This window comes from Xenopus laevis, chromosome 1L (genome assembly GCF_017654675.1).
Source record: "Xenopus laevis strain J_2021 chromosome 1L, Xenopus_laevis_v10.1, whole genome shotgun sequence".
Classification (NCBI taxonomy): Eukaryota; Metazoa; Chordata; class Amphibia; order Anura; family Pipidae; genus Xenopus; species Xenopus laevis.
Genome location: NC_054371.1, coordinates 17,925,456 through 17,946,637, shown reverse-complemented (window position 1 = coordinate 17,946,637; position 21,182 = coordinate 17,925,456). Strand labels below are relative to the sequence as shown.

Below are 21,182 nucleotides of genomic sequence, written 5' to 3'. Positions count from 1 at the left end.
ACTACAAATGGCATAAGATTCAATCTTGTACCGCCTGGGATTATTACTGGTGACAAATTCCTTCGATGGTTTCATAAAACTACAGACATGACAATGTGACCTGCCACACCTATAACAACCCTTCACATCCAGCTAATAAGAAGAATCTGTATATTTACAGTCCAAAAATAAACCATGGGACAAATAAGAACCAAGGCTTTTTCCTGCCTTAAAAGTGAAACCCCGTTGAGAGGGTAAAATGTTTTTCAAAACGGGATCTTGGTTTAAAACACTTCAATGTTTTTGTACTGCTCTCTGTAAATATGGGAAATCCCTGGAATATGTAGTTATAATACGCGGAAAACCTAAGTTATCGACTGATCTGAATTGGGTCCCATCATTAGTGGAGATAATGCTTTTGTACTCTCTGCATTAGAAGAGACACATTTCTGTTTAAAAAAACAATTGAAATTAAACTATTAAAGGAGACATATAAATGAAAAACCCTAGGCAGTTATGAGTCATTTATGGTGAAATGTATGGTGTTGCTTTTACATGGTGCTAAAAATTTTATATTATCTCTAAAAATAGCCCGTTTATTAGAGCTCCTACCGGTCCATGTCCCTGTTTCAAATGAGGGGTGGGTGTGTCCTAACGGTCCCTGACAAAAGCACAGTAGGAGGGGGACAGCCAATCACAGGCCTGCAGTCACACAAGCAAAGACAGGCTTCAGTTCCCTATCAGGTCTTGCTAGCTGCTGATTGGTCCCTGTCCTACAGTGCAGTGAGCTGAGAGCCGCCGCCTCCCCTGCACAGCCTGGTTATTCAGGGAGCAGGAAGTGGAAGAGAAGGGAGGGATTATTATGGTTTTTGCAGAAATATTCAATAAATCAGCCTGAAACACTACTTTTTTTTAAGCACAATTCTTCTATATCTAAATGAGTATAATGTACTGGTACGTTATTATTTATTTTAATTAGAATTGTAATTCAAATTTGAATTTTGAGGTGTATCAAACTCTATTCCATTAAAAATTCGGATTAGACTATTTTCCATCTAAAACCTGCCGAGTTCAGGTATAAGTCAGTGGGGAGAGGTCCAGGGACCAATTTGATCATTTTACTGGCCTTCCTGACATTCACGTTTTTTTTCAGAGAAAAAAACTCGAATCGAGTTTAGTCTAATTTGATTCTAATTCGATTTGGAGTTTTTCTAGTCGTAAAATTTGTAAAGTTTTAGATATCCCATTTTTCTTATTAAATAACCCCCTATCGAATTTCAAGAATATTTAAGTTAAAAAAAACATGAATTCAAAATTCGTCCTTTGATAAATGTGCCTCTAAGTGTAAGTGTTGAAACCCATTCACTGCTCTTTACTATAGGAGAGAAATTAATCAGGGGTCTCTCAGAGCCCACAGGGGCTCAAACATGTGGTTAAATAAATTGGTTTCTCAATAATTAGCATCAACCCCTTAGCCAGGAGGGCAGCAGAGTAAGAAGTCTGATATCTCAGTATGATCCATGTTATATGTGTGACTGAAGCTTCTATAGAAAGAGGAAGGTTTTTGTCCAGCTCTGTATCACTGTGTGAGAGGGGAACCACCCCTGACAGTAATAATCTGCTGCATCTTCTGCTTCCATTCTGCTGATTGTAAGAGTGAAATCAGTTCCAGACCCACTGCCGCTGATCCGCTCTGGGGTCCCTGTGTGTCGCTTGTTTGCCTTATAGATCAGCGGCTTTGGTGCCTGCCCTGATTTCTATTGGAACCAGGCCAACCAATTGTCTCTATTGTCGTCAATAACACCGCTACTGGCTTTACATGTGATGGTGACAGTTTCTCCTGGTGACACAGAGACATAATCTGGAGACTGAGTCAGTACAATCTGCCCATAGGAACCTGAGGATTGGAAGTGAGAAGAACATATCATAAATATCTACCTTTACATTACACCAATATTTTTTCTAAACTCTGTTATAATTTTAACTAAAGGAAACATAGGATACATGGAGGCTACGTTTACCTTGGCTAAAGATCAGGAGGATCCCCAGCAGCAGCAGTAGATAAGTGGGATAAGACATGTCTCTATCTATGCACTGTGACACATACAGATCATTAATATGGCACAGGGACACTGGCACTTTTATAGCAGCTGCAGTTTAGCCACACAATGTCTCTATGCAAAACACCAACCAACATCCCTCTCACATCACTGACTGTCTATGAAGAGTGTTGGTTGCACCCAAAGAAAATAATGAAAATCTAAACTGTTTCACGACTTGCAGGACTATGTCATCAAAGAATCCTTAACTCATACACATTAAATAGACATTTATCACTAGTTTACCAAGAGTTAAACATTTTTATCCTATAAGTGATAAAAATGGATTATTACACCTGAGCAAACGTTGTACCTTTTCTTACAAATAAGGGTTATTTTGTAAATCTTTCCCCATCTGAAGTTCCTGTCCCCACTGTGGAGAGAATTTCCTTGCCTGTATCCTGCCTTGTTGTCCCTTTTTCTTGTGTCCAAAGCCACATAAGGGTGAAGTGACTAACATTAGCGAAAATTCGCCAGCGTGATATAATTTTGGGACTTCACCGATTTACTAATGGGCGCAGGCGTAAATTCGCTAGCGAAGGAGATAGACTGTAGCGGTACTTCACACTTTAACGCCAAGCTAATTTTCACTCTGGCGAATGAACGTAATTACGCAAATTCACTAAGATGCGGATTTTACTGAACGTTACCTCTTGCGCCAGACTTGCCTTCTCCAGCTCAGACCAGGTGAAGTGCAATAGAGTAGATAGGACTTCCTCAAAAAAAATTGGAAAATTTTTCTAAGTCCCAAAAAACGCTGGCGACTTTTCATTTTTCAGGGTGATAGGCTGCAAAAGATCGTACATTTTTTTAGGGTACCCAGCTTCCCCCCTACATTTCCTTACATATGACACATAAACTATACACTGGGCTCATGTGTAGGGCAATTAAATATAACAACTTTTATTTTATTAAGCTTCCCTGGACTGGTGTAATGTAGAGATGTCGCGAACTGTTCGCCGGCGAACTTGTTCGCGCGAACATCGGGTGTTCGCGCTCGCCGGAAGTTCGCGAACGTCGCGCGACGTTCGCCATTTTGGGTTCGCCATTGTTGGCGCTTTTTTTGCCCTCTCACCCCAGACCAGCAGGTACATGGCAGCCAATCAGGAAGCTCTCCCCTGGACCACTCCCCTTCCCTATAAAAACCGAAGCCCTGCAGCGTTTTTTCACTCTGCCTGTGTGTGCTGAAGAGATAGTGTAGGGAGAGAGCTGCTGCCTGTTAGTGATTTCAGGGACAGTTGAAAGTTTGCTGGCTAGTAATCGTTTTGATACTGCTCTGTTATTGGAGGGACAGAAGTCTGCAGGGGTTTGAGGGACATTTTAGCTTAGGTAGCTTTGCTGGCTAGTAATCTACCTTCTACTGCAGTGCTCTGTATGTAGCTGCAGTGGGCAGCTGTCCTGCTTCTGATCTCATCTGCTGACTGCTGCAATAACAGTAGTCCTTGTAAGGACTGCTTTTATTTATTTTTTTGTTGTTTTACTACTACTACTACTACTACTACTATAAGAGCCCAGTGCTATTAGTCTAGCAGTGTTGGGGAGTGGGACTGGTGTGCTAATCTGCTGCTCCTAGTAGTTCAGCAGCACCAACTTTAATTTTTTTTTTTTAATATTCATTTTTTTTTTATTTTACTTTTTTTTATTTTACTACCGCTGTAGTAGTGTATAAGTTGACCTTTTAGGCATTATTTGCCCTGTAGGCATTATTTGCACACTGTTTTCTTCAACCCGCCATCGAGCTGTGTGACCTTGTTCCCATTCTGTCTAAATATCTATAATATTACCGTCTCCAGAAAAAACACCGGAGTCACTTTTTTCAAGCAGCATTCATATATTTTACGTAATCCGTATCCACCGCTGTAGTAGTGTATACGTTGGCCTTGTAGGCATTATTTGCACACTGTTTTCTTCAACCCGCCATCGAGCTGTGTGACCTTGTTCCCATTCTGTCTAAATATCCATAATATTACCGTCTCCAGAAAAAACACCGGAGTCACTTTTTTCAAGCAGCATTCATATATTTTACGTAATCCGTATCCACCGCTGTAGTAGTGTATACGTTGGCCTTGTAGGCATTATTTGCACACTGTTTTCTTCAACCCGCCATCGAGCTGTGTGACCTTGTTCCCATTCTGTCTAAATATCCATAATATTACCGTCTCCAGAAAAAACACCGGAGTCACTTTTTTCAAGCAGCCATAATATATTTTACGTAATCCGTATCCACCGCTGTAGTAGTGTATACGTTGGCCTTGTAGGCATTATTTGCACACTGTTTTCTTCAACCCGCCATCGAGCTGTGTGACCTTGTTCCCATTCTGTCTAAATATCCATAATATTACCGTCTCCAGAAAAAACACCGGAGTCACTTTTTTCAAGCAGCCATAATATATTTTACGTAATCCGTATCCACCTCTGTAGTAGTGTATACGTTGGCCTTGTAGGCATTATTTGCACACTGTTTTCTTCAACCCGCCATCGAGCTGTGTGACCTTGTTCCCATTCTGTCTAAATATCCATAATATTACCGTCTCCAGAAAAAACACCGGAGTCACTTTTTTCAAGCAGCCATAATATATTTTACGTAATCCGTATCCACCGCTGTAGTAGTGTATACGTTGGCCTTGTAGGCATTATTTGCACACTGTTTTCTTCAACCCGCCATCGAGCTGTGTGACCTTGTTCCCATTCTGTCTAAATATCCATAATATTACCGTCTCCAGAAAAAACACCGGAGTCACTTTTTTCAAGCAGCCATAATATATTTTACGTAATCCGTATCCACCGCTGTAGTAGTGTATACGTTGGCCTTGTAGGCATTATTTGCACACTGTTTTCTTCAACCCGCCATCGAGCTGTGTGACCTTGTTCCCATTCTGTCTAAATATCCATAATATTACCGTCTCCAGAAAAAACACCGGAGTCACTTTTTTCAAGCAGCCATAATATATTTTACGTAATCCGTATCCACCGCTGTAGTAGTGTATACGTTGGCCTTGTAGGCATTATTTGCACACTGTTTTCTTCAACCCGCCATCGAGCTGTGTGACCTTGTTCCCATTCTGTCTAAATATCCATAATATTACCGTCTCCAGAAAAAACACCGGAGTCACTTTTTTCAAGCAGCCATAATATATTTTACGTAATCCGTATCCACCGCTGTAGTAGTGTATACGTTGACCTTGTAGGCATTATTTGCACACTGTTTTCTTCAACCCGCCATCGAGCTGTGTGAGCTTGTTCACATTTTGTCTAAATATTGATAATATTATCGTCTCTAGAAAAACCACTTGAGTTACTTTTTTTCAAGCAGCATTCATATATTTTACGTAATCCGTATCCACCGCTGTAGTAGTGTATACGTTGACCTTGTAGGCATTATTTGCACACTGTTTTCTTCAACCCGCCATCGAGCTGTGTGACCTTGTTCACATTTTGTCTAAATATTGATAATATTATCGTCTCTAGAAAAACCACTTGAGTTACTTTTTTTCAAGCAGCATTCATATATTTTACGTAATCCGTATCCACCGCTGTAGTAGTGTATACGTTGACCTTGTAGGCATTATTTGCACAGTGTTTTCTTCAACCCGCCATCGAGCTGTGTGACCTTGTTCACATTTTGTCTAAATATTGATAATATTATCGTCTCTAGAAAAACCACTTGAGTTACTTTTTTTCAAGCAGCATTCATATATTTTACGTAATCCGTATCCACCGCTGTAGTAGTGTATACGTTGACTTTGTAGGCATTATTTGCACAGTGTTTTCTTCAACCCACCATCTAGCTGTGTGTATTATCGTTTCCAGAAAAACCAACTGAGTTTTTGTTGTTGTTGTTGTTTTTTTAAAAATAATGCCAGGCAAAGGCAGGCCGCCACGCAGAGGCCGTGCTAGGGCCGTGCTGCTATGCAATCCTGTGGCCCTAGCAAATTGCCCAGTTTTAAAAAGCCAATGACCCTGAACTCCCAAAATGCTGAAGAGGTAGTTGACTGGCTTACACAGCACACCCCATCCTCTACCGTTTCTAACTTTACCACAACATCCTCCTCATCCTCCACTGCTATGGCCACCCCACGTAACACTTCCTCCACCACCGGTGCCCCTTCTTCACTGGGGTCAGAGGAGTTATTTTCCAATGAGTTTCTTGAACTGAGTAATGCGCAACCATTATTGCCAGAAGAAGATGAAGGAGATGAGGACCTTACACCAGATTTAATTCTGGCAGAGAACACGATAGAGATGGACATAATGAGTGATGAGGAGGAGGTCCCCGCTGCTGCTTCCTTCTGTGATGTGTCAGAAGAAATTGATGCATCTGAGGAGAATGATGATGAGGAGATTGATGTTTTGTGGGTGCCTAGTAGAAGAGAGCAAGAGGAGGGTAGTTCAGATGGAGAGACGGAGAGTCAGAGAGGCAGTAGGAGAATAAGACTTAGAAGAAGCAGGGAGGACAGCCCGCAGGGATCAGTAGGGCAACAACATGTATCGGCACCTGTGTTCAGCCGGCCAACGCACCCGCCATTGCCGCCAATACCGCAAACTCCGCCAACTTCTACTGTTACCGCCAGATCGCACACTTCCAAAAAGTCAGCAGTGTGGGATTTTTTTAATGTGTGTGCCTCTGACAAAAGCATTGTAATTTGCAATGAGTGCAGTCAGAAACTGAGCCTTGGTAAGCCCAACAGCCACATAGGTACAACTTCTATGCGAAGGCACATGAGCGGCAAGCACAAAGCACTTTGGGAGCAACACCTCAAAGGCAACAGGCAAACTAAAAGCCACACTCCTTCTGGTCCAGCATCTTACTGCTCTACCTCTGCTCTCCTTGACCCGTCTGAACCACCCTCCACTCCGCCTTCCACCTTGACCACCTGTTCCCATTCCCAGTCATCTGCCACCAGCCAAGTTTCTGTGAAGGCCATGTTTGAGCGTAAGAAGCCAATGTCTGACTGTCACCCCCTTGCCCGGCGTCTGACAGCTGGCTTGTCTGCACTCTTAGCCCGCCAGCTTTTACCATACCAGCTGGTGGACTCTGAGGCCTTCCGCAAATTTGTAGCAATTGGGACACCGCAGTGGAAGGTACCCAGCCGCAATTTTTTTTCTAAAAAGGGAATACCACACCTGTACCAACATGTGCAGAGCCAAGTTACCGCATCTCTGTCACTTAGTGTTGGGCCAAAGGTCCATATGACTACTGACGCATGGTCCTCCAAGCATGGTCAGGGCAGGTATGTCACCTACACTGCCCACTGGGTGAACTTGGTAATGGCTGGGAAGCAGGGAATGGGTAGCTCAACAACAACAGTGGAGTTGGTGTCACCGCCACGGATTGCACGCGGTTCTGCCACCACCTCTACTCCTCCATCGCTCTCTACCTCGTCTTCTTCTTCTTCTTACTCTGCTGCTGGGTCCTCCTTCTCCTCCTCCACACCTGTGCACCCCCAGCTCCCCCTAGGCTATTCGACGTGCCAGGTACGCCGTTGTCACGCTGTCTTGGGGATGACGTGCCTGGAAAGCAAAAACCATACCGGATCTGTACTCCTGTCATCTCTGCAGTCACAGGCCGATCGGTGGCTGACCCCACACCAACTGCAGATCGGAAAAGTGGTGTGTGACAATGGAAGCAATCTGTTGGCAGCGTTGAGACTAGGCAATTTAACACATGTGCCCTGCATGGCACATGTGTTAAATTTAATAGTCCAACGTTTTGTCTCCAAGTACCCAGGATTCCAGGACGTTCTCACCCAGTCCAGAAAGGTGTCGGCCCATTTCAGACGTTCCTACACAGCCATGGCACGCCTTGCTGACATTCAGCAGCGCTACAACATGCCAGTCAGGCGTTTGATTTCTGACAGCCAGACTCGCTGGAATTCAACGCTCCTTATGTTGGAACGTCTGCTGCAACAACAAAGGGCCGTCAACGAGTACCTTTTTGAACTGGGTGGTAGGACTGGATCTGCACAGCTGGGGATTTTTTTCCCCCGTTACTGGGTGCTTATGCGCGATGCCTGCAGGCTCATGCGACCTTTTGAAGAGGTGACAAATATGGTCAGTCGCACCGAAGGCACCATCAGCGACCTAATACCCTTCGCTTTCTTCCTGGAGCGTGCCGTGCGACGAGTGACAGATGAGGCTGTAGACCAGCGTGACGAGGAGCTGGAAGCGCGCGATTTCTGGTCGGAATCACCAGAACGAACCCAGGCACCTGCTGCAACGCAGGGAGAGGTGCCAGAAGTGGAGTCAGAGGAGGAAGGTGGCTTTGTGGAGGAGGAGGAGGAGGACCAACAGGAGCAGGCTTCCCAGGGGGCTAGTGGTGACCTATTGGGGACCCCTGGTCTTGTACGTGGCTGGGGGGAGGAGACCGTGGATGATGCAGTCCTTGATAATGAGGAAGCGGAGATGGATAGCTCTGCATCCAACCTTGTGAGAATGGGGTCTTTCATGCTGTCATGCCTGTTGAAGGACCCCCGTATCAAGAGGCTTAAGGAGAAGGACCTGTACTGGGTCGCAACGCTACTAGACCCTCGGTACAAGCATAAAGTGTCAGAAATGTTACCAACATACCACAAGTCCGAAAAGATGCGGCATTTACAAACCAGCCTGCAAAACATGTTGTACAATGCTTTTAAGGGTGATGTCACTTCAGGAACTCATCAACATTCCAGGGCAGAGGTGCCAGTAATCCTGCCACGAGCACACCTGCAAGGACAAAGCCCTTTGGCCAGTCTGTAACGTCAGACATGCAAATGTTTTTCTGTCCAAGGCAGCGCCACAACCCTTCTGGATCCACCCTCAAAGAACGCCTCGACCGGCAGGTAGCGGACTACCTGGCATTAACTGCAGATATCGACACTCTGAGGAGCGATGAACCCCTGGACTACTGGGTGCGCAGGCTTGATCTGTGGCCAGAGCTGTCACAATTTGCCATGAACCTCTTGTCTTGCCCAGCCTCAAGTGTGCTCTCAGAAAGGACCTTCAGTGCAGCAGGAGGGATTGTAACTGAGAAGAGAACTCGCCTAGGTCACAAAAGTGTCGATTACCTGACCTTTATTAAAATGAATGAGGGGTGGATCTCGGAGGGTTACTGCACGCCGGAAGACTTGTTCTGACTTCTATGCAGCTGTCCTTCTCTTCAAGCCTCATGACTCCACACACAGCTGTCCTTTAGCGTCCTCCTCCTCCCTCCGCCACCGTTACAAACTAGGGTGCAAACCCTACTGGTTTAATTTTTTCTGGCCTCTGTGCTTCAGTGGCTGCGACCAAAAAAATGCCTATTTTCTGCATTTATATGACATAATTTTTCTGGCCTCTGTGCTTCAGTGGCTGCAACCAAAAAAATTTATATTTTCAGCATTTATATGGCATAATTTTTCTGTCAACTGTGCTTCAGTGGCTGCGACCAAACAAATGCATATTTTCTGCATTTATATGGCATAATTTTTCTGGCCTCTGTGCTTCAGTGGCTGCAACCAAAAAAATTACTATTTTCAGCATTTATATGGCATATTTTTTCTGGCAACTGTGCTTCAGTGGCTGCGACCAAAAAAATGCATATTTTCTGCATTTATATGGCATAATTTTTCTGGCCTCTGTGCTTCAGTGGCTGCAACCAAAAAAATTTATATTTTCAGCATTTATATGGCATAATTTTTCTGTCAACTGTGCTTCAGTGGCTGCGACCAAAAAAATGCATATTTTCTGCATTTATATGGCATAATTTTTCTGGCCTCTGTGCTTCAGTGGCTGCAACCAAAAAAATTTATATTTTCAGCATTTATATGGCATAATTTTTCTGGCAACTGTGCTTCAGTGGCTGCGACCAAAAAAAATGACTATTTTCAGCATTTATATGGCATATTTTTTCTGCCTCTGTGCTTCAGTGGCTGTGGCCAAAAAAACTGGGCAAACAATGCCTACAAGGTCAACGACGTTGACCTTGTAGGCATTGTTTGCCCAGTTTTTTTGGCCACAGCCACTGAAGCACAGAGGCCAGAAAAAATATGCCATATAAATGCTGAAAATAGTCATTTTTTGCCATACGTTGACTCAACGTATATGGCAAAAAATGACTATTTTCAGCATTTATGTGGCATATTTTTTCTGGCAACTGTGCTTCAGTGGCTGCAACCAAAAAAACTGGGCAAACAATGTCTACAAGGTCAACGTTTATGGCGAAAAATTACTATTTTCAGCATTTATATGGCATATTTTTTCTGGCAACTGTGCTTCAGTGGCTGCGTCCAAAAAAACTGGGCAAACAATGTCTACAAGGTCAACGTATGGCGAAAAATGACTATTTTCAGCATTTATTATGGCATATTTTTTCTGGCAACTGTGCTTCAGTGGCTGCGTCCAAAAAAAACTGGGCAAACAATGCCTACAAGGTCAACGTATGGCAGTTGTTTAAAGAGAACAGTAGATTACTAGCCAGCAAAGCTACCTAAGCTAAAATGTCCCTCAAATCCCTGCAGACTTCTGTCCCTCCAATACAGAGCAGTATCAAGCAGATTACTAGCCAGCAAACTTACTATCATCTGTCCCTGAAATCACTAACAGCTCTCCCCCTACACTATCTCTTCCAAGCACACACAGGCAGATTTTTCAGATACATTTTTGCCCTTGATCCCCCTCTGGCATGCCACTGTCCAGGTCGTTGCACCCTTTAAACAACTTTAAAATCATTTTTCTGGCCAGAAATGTCTTTTCTAGATGTTAAAGTTCGCCTTCCCATTGAAGTCTATGGGGTTCGCGAACCGCTCGCATTTTTGCGCAAGTTCGCGAATATGTTCGCGAACTTTTTTTCCGACGTTCGCTACATCCCTAGTGTAATGTAATGTATTGGCTGCAACATATACGTCCATTGAAATTGAACTTCCCGCCGTATGCAAATTAACCAACGCTAGCGAAACTTTGCCATCGTTCATTGCCCTGGACGTAACTTCGCATTTTAGTGAATTAGCAGTGTCCTGGTGAATTTTTGCCTTGCAAAGTGTGGCGATGTGAGCAAATCCGTCGCTGGTGAATTTCCGCAGGTTAGTGAATTTGCCCCCTTAGAAATGACATTAAATAAAAACAGAAAAAATAAAGGAAAAGAAGAACAAGGAATACAGGGGGTGGGGAGACTGACCAAGATATTGTCAAAATGTAAAAGTACCTTTGGATCAACTGTCAAGTGTTCGTAAAAAAAATGTGTATCAAAACTCTCTATTCCACCTTTTCTTAATGCTGTAAGATAGTCCATCCTGCTTGTATACTGTATCTTATTTAGTAACTCCCTGCTGTGAGTGCTTGTGTGCCTCGTGTCATATTTTAAAAGCTCTTAATAACTCTTAAGATCTTATTCAGTTTTATAAACATAAACACATGCCGGCAATTATGTTCTCTGTGCAAATCATTCTGTTGTACTTTTATGAATGGGCCCCATTGTGTTTTAGGCTTTTGTGCTAATATTGTATGTGATTTGCTAGAACATAATATTTTTGTTTTGTCCAGCTCAATCATTTGATCCAGATTAGTGATGAGCGAATTTATTCACCAGCCATGGATTCATGGCAAAATTCTGAATTTCGCCATGTGCTAATTTTTTCGCAAAACCGTGGTGAAAATTCATTGCGAAAAAACACACATAAGAAAAAACCCCATTGACTTTAATGCATTAGGACAAAAAAGTCACCATAAAACAAAAAACCCCATTGACTTTAGTACACGAGGACAAAAAAAGATGCCATTAAAAAAAAAAAAACGCCCAAATTTTTCCGTGAAACGGGACAGATTCACTCATCACTACTCTTGAGTAGTTTGTGTTTCAAATCCTTGACTTGAGCTAAAGTCTGATCATAGGGTGAAGCCTTCATTTATTTTCCATAACTGTTATTTTTTTTTAATTTGATGAGTTTAAAGAAAGGCAATGGCAGTGTGCCTATGATTACGAATCTCTAGATACGAAACGTGTTAGGAAATTTTAACCTATGGAATAAAGATAGAAATTGTATCCAACCTGGTGGGTCGCAGGAGTGCGTGCCTATTCATCCATTTCAATTGGAAAAAAAAAAGCATTAATTCTTGCTTGTGTTTGGTGAGGATATGAATAAAAAGTATTAGGGATGCACCGAATCCAGGATTCGGTTCGGGATTCAGCCAGGATTCGGACTTTTTCAGCAGGATTCAGATTCGGCCGAATCCTTCTGCCCAGCCGAACCGAATCTGAATCCTAATTTGCATATGCAAATTAGGGGAGGGGAGGGAAATTGCATGATTTTTGTCAGAAAAAAAAGGAAGGAAAAATGTTTTCCCCTTCCCACCCCTAATTTGCATATGGAAATGAGGGTTTGGATTCGGTTCTATAACTGGATTCGGTGCATGCCTAAAAAGTATATTGTTGGGAATTTGAATGTTCTGTCTCCGTACTTCAGTTTGGCTGTGAGATCTCATGAGTAATTTATATTTCTTCAAGATCTGTTCCCTTATAATCTGCTAATGTAATAATGTAACTGTCCATTTCCTGAGACCAAATACTATAAAAATCCCCTCCTATTACATTTTTTTGTCTAAAGTTGATATCCAATTCAACAGTTCTTTCAGATGCCCATGCGGCAAAATGTAGGTGGGCCAAACATCCAGGAAAGTAAGTATAAGGATTAATGAGCATAAATGATCAATAACTAACTATAATCTGAAGGAAACAAAAATGTACACACTTGTGCCAACACTTTTTTGTTGGGCCAACACTTTTTTGAAAACAAACATAACAGTGCCAGCTTGAGATGGCAAGTCCTATTACCAAGTAGAGGGGGTGATAGAAATAAGTTGCTGCTCCAGCAAGAAGCTAAGTGGATAGATACTTTGAATACGCTTGAGCCACTCGGACTTAATGATGCACAGAGCTATAAACATTTCTTGTAAAACTGATTAAAACTTTTATTTTACAGCATCGAAGGACTTTTTGAACACTTTGAACAAATTACGTTGATATTGCACAGCAGGTAGGAGACTACCCTCTGCTGTGACTTTTACTGTATGATTAATTTTTGGTGCATTACCAGAGCAGGCCAGTAGATGGCAGTGGTCCGTAGGAAATTTTGTAACAATGTATGCCAATGTGTCTAGCCACATGTGGCATGGACACACTTGTTTTGTATTTTGTTAATTTTAAAAGGGACTTGGGTTATGTACACTGTGTATATGAGCACCTGAGGAAGGATCACCCGATCCGAAACATGTTGTGCATTTTCTAATAAAGTAACTATTAACTACAGAAACTGGTTCTCCAGAGTGCTATCTACTATTTGTGAGTTGTGCCATAGTCTGTGCAGCATTTGTAGCATAAGGAACTGCACTTGCAGCTGTAAATAACCTCTCTTTGTACTGGTGAAACACTGACTGTGGAGAATCTTAACATACAGAGAACAAGGCTGGCACATTCGGGATAGTGAGGTGTATCCCAGAGGAGTTCCTGGGGCTGCTGCCACCTGAGCCAGAAGCCCTAATGCCCCACCCCCACACCTGCTCCAGGTTGAATGTCGGAGCGGGTCAAGGTTGGATGGCGCATCGCTAATGGAGAGAATGCTTAGGACTCTCTGCACTAAAAGAGACAAATTTCTGTTTTAAAAAAAAAAACAACTTAAATTCAACTCTTAAAGTTGCCAGAGTCAACTTTTTGCCACCCCCGGGTAATTGGACATTCTTTGACGTCTCAAGCAAAGTTCTCACCTTGCCTCATGGCAGGAGCAGCCCTTGTGAGTCCTATAATGAAGTAAAGTGCTTTTCCTTCAGGAAGGGGCATATTGTGCTTCCAGAGTCTCGCAGCTTCTTTGTCCCCATCTTTACTTTTTCCCCTTTGAGTAGATAAGTCACTTCTGGTCTATTGTACATTTGTGCATCACTCATTGCCGATTAGAGACAGAGGTCCTTCATTTTACATGCATTATTCAGCATGGCACACATGTGTGGTCTAGTATCTCTACAGTTATACTTTTAACAGCATAAGTCACTTCTAGATTAGCAGTAGGGAAATAGCCATCCCTGTAATTCCAATAATCTGTTTTTTTTCCTGTTTATAGACATAGAGGAGACACTTGTACACCCTTAACAACCCAAAAAGTAAGGAAGCCTGATGCTCAGGGGCTGATTCATTAAGGGTCGAATATCGAGGGTTAATTAACCCTCGATATTCGACTAGGAATTGAAATCCTTCGACTTTGAATATCGAAGTTGAAGGATTTAGCGCAAATACTGCGATCGTACGATTGAAGGAATATCCTTCGATCAAAAAAACTTAGGAAAGCCTATGGGGACCTTCCCCATAGGCTAACATTGACTTCGGTAGCTTTTAGCTGCCAAAGTAGGGGGGTCGAAGTTTTTTTTAAAGAGACAGTACTTCGACTATCGAATGGTCGAATAGTCGAATGATTTTTACTTCGAATCCTTCGATTCAAAGTCGTAGTCGAAGGTCGAAGTAGCCCATTCGATGGTCGAAGTAGCCCAAAAAATACTTCGAAATTCGAAGTTTTTTTACTTCGAATCCTTCACTAGAATTTAGTGCATTGGCCCCTCAGTGTTGGAGGGATTGAAGCCCTCACTGCTGATTTTGTCCTGTGTAGTATAAGCCACCAAAAAATAAATCTATTTAATTTTGAAAAACTTATATAAAGAGTTCAGGGCCCTTAATACAGTGTGTTTCAATTTTTTCCACTACCTGTAAATTTGTGTTTATCACTATTACTTTTCAAAATTGTGTTTTCCATTTTAATTACTGGAACTGTCATAATACAGTGCCATACTTTTCACACATTTAGTTTGTTACACAATGCCATCTTGTGGACACCCAATATTTTGCAGTAAAGTATATTTATTTAGAGGGTTATATTAGCTTGATTTGTATTTCTCCTAGCTGCTTGATGTTTTCATTATTCATTATTTATTTATTATCCTTTATTTATAGAGCAATAACAGTGCCTTCAATAGAATGATCATCATTTACATCACTCACAATTCTCTGTTAAAAAAATCACATAAACCAACAGATGGATCAATTTATCAATTTATCATTATTGTGTATTTTGTAAATACTTTCTTAAGGACTTTATGAATTTATATGAATATCCAGGTTTATGGGTTTTCTAATTAATGAATTCTTTGGTTTTCGGGTTTTCTAATTAATGAATTCTTTGGTTTTCAATAGAACATAGATTATTAATCTATGTTCTATTGAAAACCAAAGAATTCATTAATTAGAAAACCCATAAACCTGGATATTCATATAAATTCATAAAGTCCATAAGAAAAGTATATACAAAATACACAATAATGATAAATTGATTAATGGGATAATACTGAGGAAAATTAAAAATAAATACTAATCTACAAAATTAATCTACAGAACAGTTTAATTCCCACTCTCTTTTTAGGTCCCTGGGTGTAATTGTACCCAAAATAAAATCCAAAACGCCTCCCTCCTTAAAAGGGACATTTCTAAATCACCTTTCCTAACTCCAGGTACCACCCTGTTTATTATTTGGAAGGAAACACAAAGTCTGCCTTCATGTTGTTCAATCAGATATAAAATCCAATCTTGTACCGCCTGGGATTATTTCTGGCGACAAATTCCGTTGATGGTTTCATAAAACTACAGACATGACATGTGACCTGCCACACCTATAACAACCCTTCACATCCAGCTAATAAGAAGAATCTGTATATTTACGGTCCAAAAATAAACTAGGGGACAAATACGAACCAAGGCTTTTTCCTTTCTTAAAATGGTTTTCAAAATAGGATCTTGCCTTAAAACACTTCAATGTTTTTGTACTGCTCTCTGTAAATATGGGAAATCCCTGCAATATGTAGTTATAATATGCAGAAAAACCTAAGTTGTCGACTGATCTGAATTCTCCAGCACTAGAAAGTGCAGCCCGTCTCTTCTGGAGGTAAAAGGGACCATTAAACATAAAGTAGTCAGTACTCAAAAGGTAATATAAAGCCTGAATCATAAATTCATTTTGAACATGAACATATAATCCAAAGTGTTCCAACCAAAAACAAATTGCAGATACCCCCGATCCTGATTAGTGGAGGAATATAACGAAGATACATTCAAGGTTACCCACATATAAGATGACTTCCAAACTACATTCTGAATTTTATTGATACAATCAATGCTATCCCTCAGATAACTTGGCAACCTTAACACCATAGGTAGTAGCAAACCGTCTACATGCTCCGATAAGGGTTCATTAAGGGAACAAAAAAATGTATAAAATATGGAAAAACTTAAAATGAGGGTATGTAAAATGGAGGTGTCACTGTATGTATCCAGCTGTAACTAGGACTCTAGAGGGATTAACATTCTACATACACTCGTTAGTAATTGTGCTAAGAAAGCAGAAAATACCAAGTGTTGTCCTGGCAAACAATGAGTTTGTGTCACTAATAGAATGGCAATGGTATACGTGTGTAACACTTACTACTTTATATATTTATAGAAAAGCTGTTGCGTTAGGTTTGTGTTGAAACCAAAATATGGGGACAAGTAATTTGTGTAATATGTTTTCTTCCTTGCCCCCCACCCCCCTAAAATTTTTCTGTGGATGCCCATGTCTGTCAGTGTCATTTGATCATAAAAAGTAATTGTTGCAGCAGAACTCGGATATGTGGGCTGGGGACACAATTCAAAACCGTGTTCCTATTATGCAGAACTTTAGTGAGAAGCACAACATTCAGTGAATTTAATTGCAGCAAAGTGTCAGTGACATACATAGAGGCATTTTGTCCAGCACTGTTCTCCATCTGAAGGCATTAATGGACAAAACACTCCATATGTAAGACACCTATGGTACAGTTTGTTACACGAAGGGGCTGATTCACTAAGTTCAAGTGAAGGAATAGAATAAAAAATACTTCGAATTTCAAAGTATTTTTTTGGCTACTTCGACCATCGAATGGGCTACTTCGACCATCGAATGGGCTACTTCGACCTTCGACTTTGAATCGAACGATTCGAACTAAAAATCGTTTAAGAAAAAACTAAAAATCGTTTAAGAAAAAACTAAAAATCGTTTAAGAAAAAACTAAAAATCGTTTAAGAAAAAACTAAAAATCGTTTAAGAAAAAACTAAAAATCGTTTAAGAAAAAACTAAAAATCGTTTAAGAAAAAACTTCGACCCCCTAGTTCACCGGGGAAGGTCCCCATAGGCTTTCCAAGTTTTTTCGGATAATCCTTCAATCGATGGATTAAAATCCTTTGAATCGTTCGATGCAAATGATTTAATCGTTCGATTGAACGATTATTCCTTCTATCGTTCAATCGAACGAATTGCGCAAAATCATTAGACTTCGATATTCGAAGTATTTTAATTCGCCAGTCGAATATCGAGGGTTAATTAACCCTCGATATTCGACCCTTAATACATCTGCCCCTATGAGTAAGAACTGAGTATAGTTGTGCTCAGAATACAACATGGGGAGGCCCATATATCAAAGTCAGAATTTATCTCTTTATTTTTTGAAAACTACTCCAGTTCTGGAAAAAACTCATAAAAATTGTGAAAATCGTCTGAAAATTCGAATTGTACAGATTTTTCTGATCTTCTGTCCAAAAAAAAAAATCTAATTTTTTGGAATTTTCATCTGGTAAGGACTAAATCTTCGAATTTTTGCACAAAACCATTCACAGATCAGGATATATTCAGGACTTCTGCCATTGACCTATTTACAACCTTGGCAGGTCTGAGATGGCGGATTTTCAGACTGAGACTTTTTCCATCCTCAGGGTGTAATAAATCACAAAAAATTCAAGTTTTAAAATAAAATCGAATTTTTCAAGTCTTTTTTGGCATTTGGACTTTAATAAAAAACTCCCAACCAGTGTACTGTAATGCTGAGTTTAGTCAAATTCGATTCGGGTTTTCAAGTCTGTAAAATTTGTGCGAGTGTTAGATATTCCATTTTCTTATTACATAACCCCCTATCGAATTTCGAGTTAAAAAAAACTCACATGGATTCAAAATTCGACCTCAGATAAATGTGCTTCTAAGTGTAAGTGTTGAAACCCATTCACTGCTCATTACTTCCCCATCTTTATTATAGGAGAGAAATGAATCGGGGTCTCTCAGAGCCCACAGGGGCTAAAACATAAGTTAAAATAAATTGGTTTCTCAATAATTACCATCAACCCCTTAGCCAGGAGGGCAGCAGAGTAAGAAGTCTGATATCTCAGTATGATCCATGTTATATGTGTGACTGAAGCTTCTATAGAAAGAGGAAGGTTTTTGTTCAGCTCTGTATCACTGTGTGAGAAGGAACCACCGTGAAACTGACAGTGATAATCTGCTGCATCTTCTGCTTCCATTCTGCTGATTGTAAGAGTGAAATCAGTTCCAGTCCCACTGCCGCTGATCCGCTCTGGGGTCCCTGTGTTTCGGGTGTTTGCCCTATAGATCAGCGGCTTTGGTGCCTGCCCTGATTTCTGTTGGTACCAGACTATATAATTGTTTCCTTCACTGTCACTAACTCTGCTACTGGTTTTACATGTGATGGTGACAATTTCTCCTGGTGACACAGAGACATAATCTGGAGACTGAGTCAGTATAATATGCCCATAGGAACCTGAGGATTGGAAGTGAGAAGAACATATAAATATCTACCTTTATATTACACCAATATTTTTTCTGAACTCTGTTATAATTTTAACTAAAGGAAACATAAGATACACGGAGGCTACACTCACCTTGGCTAAAGATCAGGAGGATCCCCAGTAGCAGCAGCAGCAGTAGATCAGTGGGATAAGACATGTCTCTATCTATGCACTGTGACACATACAGATCATTAATATGGCACAGGGACACTGGCACTTTTATAGCAGCTGCAGTTTAGCCACACAATGTCTCTATGCAAAACACCAACCAACCCCACAGACACAGTGAGCTGACAAGCTATATTATTGTTTTCCACTACAACCAGAGTGTGTGTTCTATTAGTCCACTCCTCAGGTGGCAGAATCAAGGGGCAGATTTATCAAAGGTCGAGGTGAATTTTCAAATGAAAAAAAATTGAATTTTGAGCCATTATTTGTGTACCTTGACTAGGCAATTTTCCAAATTCTATTCAAAAAAATCTGAAAAAAGTTTTTGACATTTCGAATATCAAAATATATCATGTACTTCGACTTCGACCATTCACATCTAAAACCTGCTGACTTGCTGTTTTAGCCTTTGGGGGACCTCTTAGAACCTATTTGGAGTCAATTGGTGGACTTTGAAAAATCAGTTTTTTTGGGGGAAAAACTTTGAATCGAATTTGATCAATTGCACAATTAATTAGATTCAAACGATTCGAATTCAGCCAAATACAGACCTATTCGATCGAAAATAGACCTATTCAACCCAAAAAACCTTTGACTTAATTTCAGTTGGTTTTTTTGAATACAAATTTCAGTTTTTTTAATTCAAAATGCGACCATTGATAAATATGCCCCTAAAAGTTGCTTTTAGTAAAGTTACTGTATATATGTATTCAGCTTTCAATCTGATCAATTAGGGGGCAGAGTTATCAAGGGTCGAATTGAAAATTCGAATTTCAAATTTGAATTTACGAGTTTTTTATGGTCAAAACTGTCAAATTCGACTAGGGAATTCTTCAAAATCGATTTGAGTTTTTTTTTTAAAATTTGAATTATATTTTCGAAATTTATCATACACTGGCCCTTTAAGAACTCAAATTTGACTATTCGCCAGCTTAAACCTGCTGAAATGCTGGTTTAGCCTATGGAAGACGTCCTGGGATCAAATTGGAGGTCAATCTTATTCACCCGAGTTGGCCAAATGATTTTTTTTAATTAAATTGCAATTAGTTGAATTTCGAGTTCATGGGAGTTTATGGGAGTTTAAACTAACTCCCATGAACTAGAAAATCGATCCTTGATAAATCTGCCTCTAGATGTACTTTACTTTAAAAAATATAATAGTTTATAATTTTAAACTACTTAATTTCCCAGCAGAGCCAATTGGGTAAGCTGGGAGGTCTTGTGATCTTTAACCTAACCGGCAATCTCAGAACTATACAATATATGGAACCCTTATTAATATAAATTCTTCATCCCCTTAGTATTCATTATAATATACCATAAATAATATATATAATTAAAGGGATGCTCTTCTTTGAATTAACTTTTAGTATGATGTAGAGAGTGATACTCTGAGACAATTTGCAATTGATTTTCATGTTTTATTATTTGTGGTTTTTGAGTTATTTAGCTTTTTATTCAGCGCAATTTCAGCAATCTGGTTGCTAGGGTCAAAATTGCCATAGGAACCATGCATTGATTTGATCAAGAGACTGGAATATGAATAGAAGAAGGAGCAATAAAAAGTAACAATAACAATACATTTGTAGCCTTACAGAGCATTTGTTTTTAAATGGGGTCAGTGACCCCCATTCCAAAGCTGGAAAGAGTCAGAAGAACTTAAAGGCAAACCAACCCTTTAAGGTGGATCTTAGTACTTTTTTTTTATAACTGACTGAACTGTTTTAGCAAATGTTTCTCTTACCTGCTCCCCTTAATGTAGGGGTGTTCCAAGGTTGTGTCTATCATCCCCCCATTAAGCTTTAAATTAGCAAAGCACTGAAGCCATATATTTTGAAATGTGGTTACTCCTCCATCATAGATTTGGTTGGTTACTGAGCTAAATTTGAGCCCTAATTTCCATATTCAGTTTTGTGGTCAATAAAAATAATACATTCAGAACTTTTTAAAGTTATCTTGGGCTCCACATAGTTTCCAGCATGAAGATCTATTATTAAATTGAATAGGACAGACTACTGTAGTTTCTAGTATGTATCATTTAAAGTTGTGAAATTAACAGGATAATATGTGATCTATGTTCTTTATTTCAGGATACATCTATGTGGGAAACATGAATTCCCAGCAGCATGAGAGAAAACCGTCAAAGGACTTTAGTAAGACTTGGCTCCCAGACTCACTTTGCTGTTGTTGGGGTTGTTTAGTGGTAAAGAGAATTTCCTTGCCTTTATCCCACCTTGTTGTCCCTGTTCCCTATGTCCATAACCACAAAGCTGGAAAGAGTCAGAAGAACTTAAAGGCAAAC

At 40.4% G+C, this 21,182-nt stretch overlaps 1 long non-coding RNA gene and 1 gene segment (V, D, J or C); both read right to left on the bottom strand.

Annotated features, from left to right (window-relative positions):
• The window catches only part of LOC108697575, a 321,745-nt gene that overhangs the window by 59,475 nt on the left and 241,088 nt on the right, over nucleotides 1-21,182 (bottom strand).
• LOC121402007 lies at nucleotides 1,790-2,206 on the bottom strand. Its single transcript, XR_005966492.1, has 2 exons — nucleotides 2,001-2,206; nucleotides 1,790-1,876 (listed from the first exon to the last, which is right to left on the bottom strand). It is a non-coding gene; the product is annotated as an uncharacterized LOC121402007 (long non-coding RNA).